This window comes from Populus nigra, chromosome 19 (genome assembly GCF_951802175.1).
Source record: "Populus nigra chromosome 19, ddPopNigr1.1, whole genome shotgun sequence".
Taxonomy (NCBI): domain Eukaryota; kingdom Viridiplantae; phylum Streptophyta; class Magnoliopsida; order Malpighiales; family Salicaceae; genus Populus; species Populus nigra.
Genome location: NC_084870.1, coordinates 1,107,494 through 1,121,863, shown reverse-complemented (window position 1 = coordinate 1,121,863; position 14,370 = coordinate 1,107,494). Strand labels below are relative to the sequence as shown.

Sequence of the window (14,370 nt, the reverse complement as noted above, 5' to 3'; positions counted from 1 at the left end):
GGTGGAGGTACGGTAGCGCCAGGCTAGCGTAACGGTTCGAAAGGGCCATATCTTTTGATCCGACCATTGGATCGTGATCAAACTTTTACAGGAGTTTTCGGAGGCCTTTGTCCATGGAGTGGATGTGGAATCTATACACGGTTAGGTGGAGGTCTGGTAGCACCATGCTTGAGTAACGGTTGGAAAGCGTCATAACTTTTGATCCGACCGTTGAATCGCGATCAAACTTTTACTAGAGTTTTCAAAGGCCCTTTTCCATGAAGTGCATGTGGATTCCATACTCGGTGAGGTGAAGGTCTGGTAGCGCCGTGCTAGAGCAACGGTTGGAAAGAGCCATAGCTTTGGATCCGACCGTTGGAACGCGATCAAACTTTTACTGGAGTTTTCGGAGGCCCTTTTCCATGGAGTGCATGTGGAATCCATACTCGTTGAGGTGGAGGTACGGTAGCGCCAAGCTAGAGTAACGGTTCGAAAGGGCCATATCTTTTGATTCGACCATTGGATCGTGATCAAACTTTTACAGGAGTTTTCGGAGGCCTTTGTCCATGGAGTGGATGTGGAATCAATACACGATTAGGTGGAGGTCTGGTAGCACCATGCTTGAGTAACGGTTCGAAAGCGTCATAACTTTTGATCCGACCGTTGAATCGCGATCAAACTTTTACTGGAGTTTTCAAAGGCCCTTTTCCATGAAGTGCATGTGGATTCCATACTCGGTGAGGTGGAGGTCTGGTAGCGCCAGGCTAGAGTAACAATTCGAAACGGCCATAACTTTTGATCCGACCGTTGAATCGCGATCAAACTTTTGCTGGAGTTTTCGGAGGCCCTTTTCCATGGAGTGCATGTGGAATTCAAACTCGGTGAGGTGGAGGTTTGGTAGCGCCAGGCTAGAGTAATGGTTCTAAAGGGCCATAACTTTGGATCCGACCGTTGGATCACGATCAAACTTTTGCTGGAGTTTCTAGAGGCCCTTTTCCATGGAATGCATGTGGAATCCATACTCAGTGAGGTGGAGGTCTGGTAGCACCAGGCTAGAGTAATGGTTCTAAAGGGCCATAACTTTGGATCCGACCGTTGGATCGCGATCAAACTTTTGCTGGAGTTTCTAGAGGCCCTTTTCCATGGAATGCATGTGGAATCCATACTCGGTGAGGTGGAGGTCTGGCAGCGCCACGCTAGAGTATCGGTTCGAAAGGGCCATAACTTTTGATCCGACCGTTGGATCGCGATAAAAGTTTTACTGGAGTTTTTAGAGGCCCTTGTCCATGAAGTGCATATGGATTCCATACTCGATGAGGTGGAGGTCTGGTAGCGCCAGGCTAGAGTAACGATTCGAAACGGCCATAACTTTTGATCCGACCGTTGAATCGCGATCAAACGTTTGCTGGAGTTTTAGAAGGCCCTTTTCCATGCAGTGCATGTGGAATTCAAACTCGGTGAGGTGGAGGTCTGGTAGCGCCAAGCTAGAGTAATGGTTCTAAAGGGCCATAACTTTGGATCCGATCGTTGGATCGCGATCAAACTTTTGCTCGAGTTTCTGGAGGCCCTTTTCCATGGAATGCATGTGGAATCCATACTCGGTGAGGTGGAGGTCTGGTAGCGCCAGGCTAGAGTAATGGTTCGAAAGGGTCATATCATTTGATCCGACCATTGGATCGCGACCAAACTTTTACTGGAGTTTCCAGAGGCTCTTTTCCATGGAGTGGATGTGCAATCCATACACGGGGAGGTGGAGGTGTGGTAGCACCAGGCTTAAGTAACGGTTTGAAAGGGCAATAACTTTTGATCCGACAGTTCGATCGCGATCAAACTTTTACTAGAGTTTTCGGAGGCCCTTTTCCATGGAGTGCATGTGGATTCCATACTCGGTGAGGTGGAGGTTTGGTAGCGCCAGGCTAGAGTAACGGTTCGAAACGGCCATAACTTTTGATCCCACCATTGCATCGCGATCAAACTTTTGCTGGAGTTTCTGGAGGCTCTTTTCCAAGGAGTGCATGTGAAATCTATACTCAATGAGGTGGAGCTCTGGTCAGGGCAGGCTAGAGTAACGGTTCGAAAGGGCAATAACTTTTGATCCGATCGTTGCATCACGATGAATATTTTACTGGAGTTTCCGGAGGCCCTTTTCCATAGAGTGCATGTGGAATCCATACACGGTGAGGTGGACGTCTGGTCACGGGAGGCTAGAGTAACGTTTTGAAAGGGCAATATCTTTTGATTCGATCGTTGGATGGCGATTAAACTTTTACTGGAGTTTCTAGAGTCCCTTTTCCATGGAATGCATGTGGAATCCATACTCGGTGAGGTGGAGGTCTGGTAGCGCCAGGCTAGAGTAATTGTTCAAAAGGGTCACATCATTTGATCCAACCATTGGATCGCGACCAAACTTTTACTGGAGTTTCCAGAGGCTCTTTTCCATGGAGTGGATGTGCAATCCATACTCGGTGAGGTTGAGATCTAGTAGCGCCAAGCTAGAGTAACGGTTCGAAAGGCCCATAACTTTAGATCCGACCGTTGGATCGCGATCAAACTTTTACTGGAGTTATCGGAGGCCCATTTCCATGGAGTGCATGTGTTATCCATACTCGGTGAGGTGGAGGTCTGGTAGCGCCACGCTAGAGTAACGATTCGAAAGGTCCATAACTTTGGATCCGACCGTTGGATCGCGATCAAACTTTTACTGGAGTTTTCGGAGGCCCTTGTCCATGGAGTGCATGTGGAATCCATACTCGGTGAGGTGGAGGCCTGGTAGCTCCAGGCTAGAGTAACGATTCGAAAGGGCCATAACTTTGAATCCGACTGTTGGATCGCGGTCAAACTTTTATTGGAGCTTTCGGAGGCCCATTTCCATGTAGTGCATGTGCTATCCATACTCGGTGAGGTGGAGGTCTGGTAGCGCCACGCTAGAGTAACGATTCGAAAGGTCCATAACTTTGGATCCGACCGTTGGATCGCGATCAAACTTTTACTGGAGTTTTCGGAGGCCCTTGTCCATGGAGTGCATGTGGAATCCATACTCGGTGAGGTGGAGGCCTGGTAGCTCCAGGCTAGAGTAACGATTCGAAAGGGCCATAACTTTGAATCCGACTGTTGGATCGCGGTCAAACTTTTACTAGAGTTTTCGGAGGCCCTTTTCCATGTAGTGCATGTGGAATCCATACTCGATGAGGTGGAGGTCTGGTAGAGCCATGCTAGAGTAACGGTTCGAAAGGGCCATATCTTTTGATCCGACCATTGGATCGCGATGAAACTTTTACTGGAGTTTTCGGAGGCCCTTGTCCATGGTGTGGATGTGTAATCCATACATGGTTAGGTGGAGGTCTGGTAGCACCATGCTAGAGCAACGGTTCGAAACGGTCATAACTTTTGATCCCACCGTTGGATCGCGATCAAACTTTTACTGGAGTTTTCGGAGGCCCTTTTCCATGAAGTGCATGTGGAATCCATACTAGGTGTGGTGTAGCTCTGGTAGCGTTAGGCGAGAGCAACGGTTCAAAACGGCCATAACTTTGGATCCGACCGTTGGATCATGATCAAACTTTTACTGGAGTTTTCGGAGGCCCTTTTCCATGGAGTGCATGTGAAATCTATACTCAGTGAGGTGGAGGTCTGGTGACGGCAGGCTAGAGTAACGGTTCGAAAGGGCAATAACTTTTGATCCGACCGTTGCATCGCGATCAAACTTTTACTGGAGTTTTCGGATGCCCATTTCCATGGAGTGCATGTGCAATCCATACTCGGTGAGGTGGATGTCTGGTAGCGCTAGGCTAGAGTAATGGTTCCAAAGGGCCATAACTTTAGATCCGACCGTTGGATCATGATCAAACTTTTACTAGAGTTTTCGGAGGCCCTTTTCCATGGAGTGCATGTGGAATCCATACACGGTGAGGTGGACGTCTGGTCACGGCAGGCTAGAGTAATGTTTCGAAAGGCTAATAACTTTTAATTCGGCCGTTGGATCGCGATCAAACTTTTACTGGAGTTTTCAGAGGCCCATTTCCATGGAGTGCATGTGCAATCCATACTCGGTGAGGTGGATGTCTGGTAGCGCTAGGCTAGAGTAATGGTTCTAAAGGGCCATAACATTTGATCCGACCGTTCAATCACGATCAAATTTTTACTGGAGTTTTTGGAGGCCCTTTTCCATGGAGTGCATGTGAAATGTATACTTAGTGAGGTGGAGGTCTGGTGACGGCAGGCTAGAGTAACGGTTCAAAAGGGCAATAACATTTGATCCGACCATTGGATCGCGATCAAACTTTTGCTAGAGTTTCCGGAGGCCCTTTTCAATGGAGTGCATTTGCAATCCATACTCAGGGAGGTGGAGGTCTGGTAGCGCCAGGCTAGAACAACAGTTCGAAACGACCATAACTTTGAATCCGACAGTTGGATCGGGATCAAAGTTTTACTGGAGTTTCCGGAGGCTCTTTCCCATGGAGTGCATGTGCAATCCATACTCGGTGAGGTAGAGGTCTAGTCGCGTCAGGCTAGAGTTACGGTTCGAAAGGGCCATAACTTTGGATACGACCGTTGGATCGCGATCAAACTTTTACTGGAGTTTTGCGGAGGCCCTTTTCCATGGAGTGCATGTGAAATCCATACACGGTTAGGTGTAGGTCTGGTAGCACCAGGCTTGAAGAACAGTTCGAAAGGGCCATAACTTTGGATCCGGCCGTTAAATCGCGATCAAACTTTTACTAGAGTTTCCGGAGGCCCTTTTCAATGGAGTGCATTTGCAATTCATACTCGGCGAGGTGGATGTCTGGTAGCGCCACGCTAGAATAACGGTTGGAAAGCACCATAACTTTGGATCTGACCGTTGGAACGCAATCAAACTTTTACTGGAGTTTTCGGATGCTATTTTCCATGGAGTGCATGTGGAATCCATACTTGGTGAGGTGGAGGTCTGGTAGAGCCAGGCTAGAGTAACGGTTCGAAAGGGCCATATGTTTTGATCCGACCATTGGATCGCGATGAAACTTTTACTGGAGTTTTCGGAGGCCCTTGTCCATGGTGTGGATGTGTAATCCATACACGGTTAGGTGGAGGTCTAGTAGAACCAGGCTAGAGCTACGGTTCGAAACGGTCATAACTTTTGATCCCACCGTTGGATCGCGATCAAACTTTTACTGGAGTTTTCGGAGGCCCTTTTCCATGAAGTGCATGTGGAATCCATACTAGGTGAGGTGTAGCTCTGGTAGCGTTATGCGAGAGCAACGGTTCAAAACGGCCATAACTTTGGATCTGACAGTTGGATCGCGATCAAACTTTTACTGGAGTTTCCGGAGGCCCTTTTCCATAGAGTGCATATGGAATCCATACACGGTGAGGTGGACGTCTGGTCACGGCAGGCTAGAGTAACGTTTTGAAAGGGTAATAACTTTTAATTCTGTCATTGGATCGCGATCAAACTTTTACTGGAGTTTTCGGAGGCTCTTTTCAATGGAGTGCATTTGCAATCCATACTCGGTGAGGTGGACGTCTGGTAGCGCCACGCTAGAGTAACGGTTGGAAAGCACCATAACTTTGGATCTGACCGTTGGAACGCGATCAAACTTTTACTAGAGTTTTGGGAGGCCCTTTTCCATGGAGTGCATGTGGAATCCATACTCGGTGAGGTGGAGGTCTGGTAGAGCCAGGCTAGAGTAACGGTTCGAAATTGCCATATCTTTTGATCCCACCGTTGGATAGCGATTAAACTTTTACTGTAGTTTTCGCAGGCTCATTTCAATGGAGTGCATGTGCAATCCATACTTGGTGAGGTAGATGTCTGGTAGCGCTAGGCTAGAGTAACGGTTCGAAAGGGCCATATCTTTTGATCTGACCATTGGATCGCGAAGAAACTTTTACTGGAGTTTTCAGAGGACCTTGGCCATGGTGTGGATGTGGAATCCATACACGGTTAGGTAGAGGTCTGGTAGCACCAGGCTTGAGGAACAGTTCGAAAGGGCCATAACTTTTGATCCCACCGTTGGATAGCGATCAAACTTTTACTGTAGTTTTCGCAGACTCATTTCAATGGAGTGCATGTGCAATCCATACTTGGTGAGGTAGATGTCTGGTAGCGCTAGGCTAGAGTAACGGTTCGAAAGGGCTATATCTTTTGATCCGACCATTGGATCGCGATGAAACTTTTACTGGAGTTTTCAGAAGCCCTTGTCCATGGTGTGGATGTGGAATCAATACTCGGTGAGGTGGAGGTCTGGTAGCGCCACGCTAGAGCAACGGTTCGAAACGGTCATAACTTTTGATCCGATCGTTGGATCGCGATCAAACTTTTACTGGAGTTTCTAGAGGCCCTTTTCCATGAAGTGCATGTGGAATCCATACTAGGTGAGGTGTAGCTGTGGTAGCGCTTGGCGAGAGCAACGGTTCGAAACGACCATAACTTTTGATCTGACCGTTGGATCACGATCAAACTTTTACTGGAGTTTTCGGATGCTGTTTTCCAAGAAGTGCTTGTGGAATCCATACTCGGTGATGTGGAGGTCTGGTAGCGCCACACTAGAGTAACGGTTCGAAAGGGCCATAACTTTGGATCCGACCGTTGGATCGCGATCGAAATTTTACTAGAATTTCCGGAGGCCCTTTTCCATGGAGTGCATGTGGAATCCATACACTGTGAGGTGGAGGTGTGGTAGCGCCAGGCTTGAGTAACGGTTCGAAACGGTTATAACTTTTGATCGGATCGTTGGATCACGATCAAAGTTTTACTGGAGTTTCCGGATGCCCTTTTCCATTGAGTGCATGTGGAATTCATATTCGGTGAGGTGGAGGTCTGGTAACGCCAGGCTAGAGCAATGGTTCGAAACGATCATAACTTTTGATCCGACCGTTGGATCGCGATCAAACTTTTACTTAAAGTATCAATAACTCCTTAACTAAAGCATGTTTTATAATAACATATCTAATTATATAAGATACCTTTAATTTATGGTAAATGTTCATCTTAAATGCAGGCCTATCACATAAATGAAAGAATTGATTGATGAGTTGAAGTACTGAAATTGAAAGGACAAAGAGATGGCCAAACTTAGAAAAGAGATGTTGGTGCAGTCCAAACTGGAACACTGTTCTGTAATTGGGTCATATCTGGAGCTGTAGATCTTGGATTTAGGTCCATTTTATATGGATGGAAAGATAAGACATAGGCCTACAACTTTCATGTGGAGCCCAAGATTTAAAAAGGCCGTTTTCAAGCCCAAATTGTAGCAACAACGAAGAAGTCTGAATCTGTCCTACAACCCAGACACTGTTCAGTGTTCAGCCCATATCTCGAGTTCTAGAACCTGTTTGAAAGTTTCAAATATTTCAGCGTTGTGATTGACTTTCCTTTGTTTGGTCATGGCCCTTTTCCATAGAGTGCATGTGGAATCCATACTCTGTGACGTGGAGCTCTAGTAGCGCCAGGCTAGAGTAACGGTTCCAAAGGGCCATAACTTTTAATCCGACTGTTGGATCGCGATCAAACTTTTACTGGAGTTTGTGGAAGCCCTTTTCCATGGAGTAGATGCGGAATCCATACTCGGTGAGGTGGAGGTATGGTAGTGCCAGGCTAGAGTAACGGCTAAAAAGGGCCATAACTTTTGATCCGACCGTTGGATCGCGATCAAACTATTATTGGAGTTTCAAGAGGTCCTTTTCCATCGAGTGCTAGTGGAATCCATACTCGGTAACGTGGAGGTCTGGTAGCGCCAAGCTATAGTTGCGGTTCAAAAGGGCCTTAACTTTTGATCCAACCGTCGGATCGCGATCAAACATTTACTGGACTTTTCGGAGGCCCTTTTCCATGGAGTGCATGTGGAATCCATACTCGGTGACGTGGAGGTTTGGTAGCGCCAGGCTAGAGTAACAGTTAAAAAGGGCCATAACTTTTGATCCGACCGTTGGATCGCGATCAAACTTTTACAGGAGTTTTTGGAGGCCTTTTTCCATGGAGTAGATGTGGAATCCATACTCGGTGAGGTGGAGGTATGGTAGTGCAAGGCTAGAGTAACGGTTAAAAAGGGTCATAACTTTTGATCCGACCGTTGGATCGCGATCAAACTATTACTGGAGTTTCTGGAGGCCCTTTTCCATCGAGTGCTAGTGGAATCCATACTCGGTGACGTGGAGGTCTGGTAGCCCCAAGCTATAGTTGCGGTTCAAAAGGGCATTAACTTTCGATCCAACCGTCGGAATGCGATCAAACTTTTACTGGAGTTTACGGAGGCCCTTTTCCATGGAGTAGATATGGAATCCATACTCGGTGAGGTGGAGGTCTGGTAGCGCCTGGCTAGAGTAATGGTTCGAAAGGGCCATAACTTTTGATCCGACCGTTGGATCGCGATCAAACTTTTACTGGAGTTTTCGGAGGCCTGGTAGCGCCAGGCTAGAGTAAGGATTCGAAAGGTCCATAACTTTGCATCCGACCGTTGGATCGCGATCAAACTTTTACTGGAGTTTTCGGAGGCCCTTGTCCATAGAGTGCATGTGGAATCCATACTCGGTGAGGTGGAGGCCTGGTAGCGCCAGGCTAGAGTAATGGTTCTAATGGGCCATAACTTTGGATCCGACTGTTGGATCGCGATCAAACTTTTACTGGAGTTTCCGGAGGCCCTTTTCCATGGAGTGCATATGGAATCCATACACGGTGAGGTGGACGTCTGGTCACGGGAGGCTAGAGTAACGTTTTGAAAGGGCAATATCTTTTGATCCGATCGTTGGATGGCGATCAAACTTTTACTGGAGTTTTCGGAGGCCCATTTCCATGGAGTGCATGTGCTATCCATACTCGGTGAGGTGGAGGTCTGGTAGTGCCAAGCTAGAGTAATGATTCGAAAGGTCCATAACTTTGCATCCGACCGTTGGATCGCGATCAAACTTTTACTGGAGTTTTCGGAGGCCTTTGTCCATGGAGTGCATGTGGAATCCATTTTCGGTGAGGTGGAGGCCTGGTAGCGCCAGGCTAGAGTAACGGTTCGAAAGGGCCATAACTTTGGATCAGACCGGTGGATCGCGGTCAAACTTTTACTAGAGTTTTCGGAGGCCCTTTTCCATGTAGTGCATGTGGAATCCATACTCGGTGAGGTGGAGGTGTGGTAGAGCCAGGCTAGAGTAACGGTTCGTAAGGGCCATATCTTTTGATCCGACCATTGAATCGCGATGAAACTTTTACTGGAGTTTTCGGAGGCCCTTGTCCATGGAGTAGATGTGGAATCCATACTCGGTGAGGTGAAGGTATGGTAGTGCAAGGCTAGAGTAACGGTTAAAAAGGGCCATAACTTTTGATTTGACCGTTGGATCGCGATCAAACTGTTGCTGGAGTTTCCGTAGGCCCTTTTCCATCGAGTGCTAGTGGAATCCATACTCGTTGACGTGGAGGTCTGGTAGCGCCAATCTATAGTTGCGGTTCAAAAGGGCCTTAACTTTTGATCCAACCGTCGGATCGCGATCAAACTTTTACTGCAGTTTGCGGAGGCCTTTTTCTCTGGAGTGGATGTGGAATCAACACTCGGTGAGGTGGAGGTCTGGTAGCACCAGGCTAGAGTAACGGTGGGAAAGGGCCATAACTTTTGATCCGACCGTTGGAATGCGATCAAACTTTTACTGGAGTTTACGGAGGCCCTTTTCCATGGAGTGCATATGGAATCCATAGTCGGTGACGTGCAGGTCTGGTAACGCCAGGCTAGAGTAACGGTTCGAAATGGCCATAACATTTAATCCAACTGTTGGATCACGATCAAACTTTTACTGGAGTTTTTGGTGGCCCTTTTCCATGGAGTAGATGTGAAATCCATACTAGGTGAGGTGGAGGTATGGTAGTGCAAGGCTAGAGTAACGGTTAAAAAGGGCCATAACTTTTGATCCGATCGCTGGATCGCGATCAAACATTTACTAGAGTTTCCGGAGGCCCTTTTCCATCGAGTGCTTGTGGAATCCATACTCGATGACGTAGAGGTCTGGTAGCGCCAAGCTATAGTTGCGGTTCAAAAGGGCCTTAACTTGTGATCCGACCGTTGGATCGCGATCAAACATTTACTGGACTTTTCGGAGCCCTTTTCCATGGAATGCATGTGGAATCCATACTCGGTGACATGGAGGTGTGGTAGCGCCATGCTAGAGTAACGGTTCCAAAGGGCCATAATTTAAATCTGACTGTTGGATCGCGATCAAATATTTACTGGAGTTTTCGGAGGACCTTTTCCATGGAGTGCATGTGGATTCCATACTCGGTGACGTGGAGGTCTGGTAGCGACAGGCTAGACTAATGTTTCCAGAGGGCCATAACTTTTGATCCGACCGTCGGATCGCGATCAAACTTTTGCTGGAGTTTGAGGAGGCCCTTTTCTCTGGAGTGGATGTGGAATCCACACTCGGTGAGGTGGAGGTATGGTAGTGCCAGGGTAGAGTAACGGTTAATAAGGGCCATAACTTTTGATCCGACCGTTGGATCGCGATCAAACTTTTACAGGAGTTTGCGGAGGCCCTTTTTGATGGAGTGCATGTGGAATCCATACTCGGTGACGTGGAGGTCTGGTAGCGCCAAGCTATAGTAGCGGTTCAAAAGGGCCACAACTTTTGATCCTTTCGCTGGATCGCGATCAAACTTTTACTAGAGTTTACGGAGGCCCTTTTCCATGGAGTGCATGTGGAATCCATACTCTATGACGTGGAGGTCTGGTAACCCCAGGCTAGAGTAACGATTCCAAAGGGCCATAACTTTTGATCCAACCATTGGATCGCGATCAAACTTTTACTGGAGTTTGTGGAGGCACTTTTCTCTAGAGTGGATGTGGAATCCACACTCGGTGAGGTAGAGGTATGGTAGTGCCAGCGTAGAGTAACGATTAAAAAGGGCCATAACTTATGATCCGACCGTTAGATCGCGATCAAACTTTTACAGGAGTTTGCGGAGGCCCTTTTCCATGGAGTGCATGTGGAATCCATAATCTGTGAGGTGGAGGTCTGGTCACGGCAGGCTAGAGTAACGGTTCGAAAGGGCAATAATTTTTGATACGATCGTTGGATCGCGATCAAACTTTTATAGGAGTTTGCGGAGGCCCTTTACCATGGAGTGCATGTGGAATCCATACTCTGTGAGGTGGAGGTCTGGTGACGCGAGGCTAGAGTAACGGTTCGAAAGGGCAATAATTTTTGATACGATCATTGGATCGCGATCATACTTTTACAGGAGTTTGCAGAGGCTCTTTTCCATGGAGTGCATGTGGAATCCACACTCGGTGACGTGGAGGTTTAGTAGCGCCAGGCTAGAGTAACGGTGCAAAAGGGCCATAACTTTTGATCCAACCGTTGGATCGCGATCAAACTATTACTGGAGTTCCCGGATGCCCTTTTCCATCGAGTGCTTGTGGAATCCATACTCGGTGACGTGCAGGTCTGGTAGCACCAAGCTATAGTAGAGGTTTGAAAGGGCCATAACTTTTGATCCGACCGTTGGATCGCGATCAAACATTTACTGGAGTTTTCGGAAGCCCTTTTCCATGGAGTGCATGTGGAGTCCATACTCGGTGGCGTGGAGGTCTGGTAGCGCCAGGCTAGACTAATGGTTCTAGATGGCTATAACTTTTGATCCAACCATTGGATCGCGATTAAACTTTTACTGGAGTTTGTGGAGGCCCTTTTCTCTGGAGTGGAAGTGGAATCCACAATCGGTGAGGTGTAGGTATGGTAGTGCCAGGGTAGAGTAACGGTTAAAAAGGGTCATAACTTTTGATCCGACCGTTAGATCGCGATCAAACTTTTACAGGAGTTTGCGGAGGCCTTTTTCAATGGAGTGCATGTGGAATCCATACTCGGTGACATGGAGGTCTGGTAGCGCCAGGATAGAGTAACGGTGCGAAAGGGCCATAACTTTTGATCCGACCGTTGGGTCGCGATCAAACTTTTACTAGAGTTTACAGAGGTCCTTTCCCATGTAGTGCATGTGGAATCCATACTCTGTGTCGTGGAGGTCTGGTAGCGCCAGGCTAGAGTAACGGTTCCAAAGGGCCATAAATTTTAATCTGACTGTTGGATCGCGATCAAACTTTTACTGGAGTTTCTGAAGGCCCTTTTCCATGGAGTAGATGTGGAATCCATACTCGGTGAGGTAGAGGTATGGTAGTGCCAGGCTAGAGTAACGGTTAAAAAGGGCCATAACTTTTGATTCGATCGTTGGATCGCGATCAAACTTTTACTGGAGTTTCTGCAGGACCATTTCCAAGGCGTGCATATGGAATCCACACTCGGGGACGTAGAGGTCTAGTAACGCCAGGCTAGAGTAACGGTTTCAAAGTGCCATAACTTTTGATCTGACCGTTGGATAGCGATAAAACTTTTAGTGGTGTTTGCGAAGGCTCGTTTCCATGGAGTGCATGTGAAATCCATAGTTGGTGAGGTGGAGGTCTGGTAGCGCCAGGCTAGAGTAACGGTTCGAAAGGGCCATAACTTTTGATCCGACCATTGGATCGCGATCAAACTTTTACTAGAGTTTCCGGAGGCCCTTTTCCATCGAGTGCCTATGGAATCCATACTCTCTGTGAGGTGGAGGTTTGGTAGCGCCAGGCTAGAGTAACGATTCCAAAGGGCTATAACTTTTCATTCGACTGTTGAATCGCGATCAAACTTTTACTAGAGTTTCCAGAGGCCCTTTTCCATCGAGTGCGTGTGGAATCCATACTCTGTGAGGTGGAGGTGTGGTAGCGCCAGGCTAGAGTAACGGTTCGAAAGGGCCATAACTTTTGATCCGACCATTGGATCGCGATCAAACTTTTACTAGAGTTTCCGGAAGCCCGTTTCCATCGAGTGCCTGTGGAATCCATACTCTCTGTGAGGTGGAGGTTTGGTAGCGCCAGGCTAGAGTAACGGTTCCAAAGGGCTATAACTTTTCATTCGACTGTTGGATTGCGATCAAACTTTTACTAGAGTTTTCAGAGGCCCTTTTCCATCGAGTGCGTGTGGAATCCATACTCTGTGAGGTGGAGGTGTGGTAGCGCCAGGCTAGAGTAACGGTTCCAAAGAGCTATAACTTTTCATCTGACCATTGGATCGCGATCAAACTTTTACTGGTGTTTTAGGAGGCTCTTTTCCATGGAGTGCATGTGAAATCCATACTCGGTGAGGTGGAGGTCTGGTAGCGCCAAGCTAGAGTAACGGTTCCCAAAGGGCCATAACTTTTTATCCGACCATTGGATTGCGAACAAACTTTTACAGGAGTTTCTGAAGGCCATTTTCCAGGGAGTGCATGTGGAATCCATATTCCCTGACGTGGAGGTCTGGTAACGCCTAGTAATGGTTCCAAAGGGCTATAACTTTTGATCCGACCGTTGGATCACGATCAAACTTTTACTAGTGTTTTCGCAGGCTCTTTTTCATGGAGTGCATGTGAAATCGATACTCGGTGACGTGGAGGTCTCGTAGCGCCAGGCTAGAGTAACGGTTCCAAAGGGCCATAACTTTTGATCCGACGGTTGGAAGGCGATCAAACTTTTACTGGAGTTTCCGGAGGCCCTTTTCTATATGGTGCTTGTGGAATCCATACTCGGTGACGTGGAGGTCTGGTAGTGCCAGGCTAGAGTAACGGTTTGAAAGGGCCATAACTTTTGATCCAACTGTTGGATCGCGATCAAACTTTTACTGGAGTTTCCGGAGGCCCTTTTCTATAGAGTGCTTGTGGAATCCATACTCGGTGACGTGGAGGTCTGGTAGCGCTAAGCTACAATAACGGTTCGAAAGGGCCATAACTTTTGATCCGACCGTTGGATCGTGATCAGACTTTAACAGGAGTTTGCGGAGGCCCTTTTCCATGGAGCGAATGTGGAATCCATACTCAGAGACGTGGAGGTCTGCTAGCGCCAGGCTAGACCAACGATTCCAAAGTGCCATAACTTTTGATCCGGTCGTGGGATCGCGATCAAACTTTTACTGGAATTTGTGAAGGCCCTTTTCTCTAGAGTGGATGTGGAATCCACACTCGGTGAGGTGGAGGTATGGTAGTGCCGGCTAGAGTAACGGTTAAAAAGGGCCATAACATGTGATCCGATCGTTGGATCGCGATCAAACTTTTACTGGAGTTTCCGGAGTCCCTTTTTCAAGAAGTGCATATGGAATCTACACTCGAGGAGGTGGAGGTATGGTAGCGCAGGCTAGAGTAACGGTTAAAAAGTGCCATAACTTTTGATCTGACCGTTGGATAGCGATCAAACATTTACTGGTGCTTTCGGAGGCTTGTTTCCATAGAGTGCATGTGAAATCCATAGTCGGTGAGGTGGAGATCTGGTAGCTCCAGGCTAGAGTAATGGTTCAAAAGGGCTATAACTTTTGATCCGACCGTTGGATCGCGAGCAAACTTTTACTAGAGTTTTGCGGAGGCCCTTTTCCATCGAGTGC

General features: G+C 47.6%; 1 pseudogene; it reads left to right on the top strand.

Moving 5' to 3' along the window:
- LOC133680084 (uncharacterized) overlaps positions 1-13,263 on the top strand; it is a 195,261-nt pseudogene extending 181,998 nt beyond the window's left edge.
- The last annotated feature ends 1,107 nt before the right edge of the window (positions 13,264-14,370 follow it).